At 42.7% G+C, this 1551-nt stretch overlaps 1 protein-coding gene across 1 annotated transcript in view; it reads right to left on the bottom strand.

The window, feature by feature from the left end:
- THEM4 (thioesterase superfamily member 4) overlaps positions 1-1551 on the bottom strand; it is a 16222-nt gene that overhangs the window by 3213 nt on the left and 11458 nt on the right. The window lies entirely within an intron of this gene.

Genomic DNA, 1551 nt, shown 5'->3' with positions numbered 1-1551 from the left:
ACCTCCGCCTCATGGGGACCAGCCTCGTGCTGATCTTTATAAGAGAAATTGTTCAAGAAGTTACTGACTAAAATGTCAACTGGGTGCAAAACAAAGAGAATGGGAGAGTCCCAAAGGAATAGAATATAGGACCTTCACCCTTGGGAATTCATCATCTAATTGGGGGCATGGTAGACATAAATGAAATCAAAGCAAAGGACTTACTCACACATGGCAGTCAGAAAACATAGTATGTAAATGTTGAAGGTACACTAAATGAAATGGCAAAGGTGCAGACAGAAACTTATCTTGGAATAAGTGCAGTTTAAATGGGATTCCAAGAAAATGAATAATGCAACAATAGGGAGTTTTTCCTGACAGATGTGAGTTTAGTCTGAGCAGAAGACAGTTATACTGAATAGAAACTGTGTAAGTTCAGCCCAGTACTCCACATGATTGTGATTCCAAGCCCACAAAACAGAGGTGAGAACCACTGTTGTGCTATTGAGTCATAGCAGCCCTACGTGAGAGAGCAGAACTGCCCCACTGGGGTTTCTAGGCTGTAATCTTTATGGGAAAAAGCTTTGGTGGTGCAGTGGTTAAGTGCTCAGCTACTAACTGAAAAGTTGGCAGTTTGAACCCACCAGCTGCTCCACAGAAGAAAGACCTGGTGATCTGCTTCCATAAAGATTACAACCTTGGAAAAGCTATGGGGCGACTCTACTCTGTCCTATAGGGTCACTATGAGTTGGAATCGATTCAGTGGCAATGGATAATCTGTATGGGAGCAGATCTGTCTTTTCTCTCAGAGAGCAGTTAGTGGGTTTGAACCACCAATCTCTTAGTGAGCAGCCAAATGCTCAATCATTGTGCCACTAAGGGTCCTATGGAATCGTTGTTGTTAGGTGCTATTGAGTTGGCTCCAACTCACAGCAACCCTATGTACACTAGAACAAAACACTGCCTGGTCCTGCACCATGCTCACAATGCTTGTTATGCTTGAGCCTATCACTGCAGCCAATGTGTCAATCCATCTTGTTGAGGGCCTTTCCCTTTGCTGATCCTTTACTTTACCAATTTTGATATCCTTCTCTAGGGAATGGTGGTCCCTTCTGACAACAGGACCAAAGTAGGTGAGATGACGTCTGACCATTCTCACTTCTAAGGAGCATTCCAGGTGCACTTCTTCCAGGGCAGATTTGTTTGTTCTTCTGGCAGTCCATGGTATTTTCAGTATTCTTTGCCAACACCACAATTGCATCACCTCTTTATCAGCACAATAAACATCAACTCTCTTCGATCTTCCTTATTCATTATCCAGCTTTCACATGCATATGAGGCAACTGAATACACCATGGCTTGGGTCAGATGCACCTTAGTCTTCAAAGTGACATCTTTGCTTCTTAATACTTAAAGAGGTCTTTTGCAGCAGATTTTTGCCATGCAATATGATGTCTGATTTCCTGATTGCTGCTTCCAATGGTGTTAACTGTGGATCCAAGTAAAATGAAGTCCCTGACAACTTCAGTGTGTTCTGTTTATCATGCTGTTGCTTATTGGTCAATGTTTTGG

Source organism: Orycteropus afer, unplaced genomic scaffold (genome assembly GCF_000298275.1).
Source record: "Orycteropus afer afer isolate SDZICR_OR568_19922 unplaced genomic scaffold, OryAfe1.0 scaffold00290, whole genome shotgun sequence".
NCBI classification, from domain to species: Eukaryota; Metazoa; Chordata; class Mammalia; order Tubulidentata; family Orycteropodidae; genus Orycteropus; species Orycteropus afer.
This window is presented reverse-complemented; position numbering and strand designations above follow the sequence as displayed.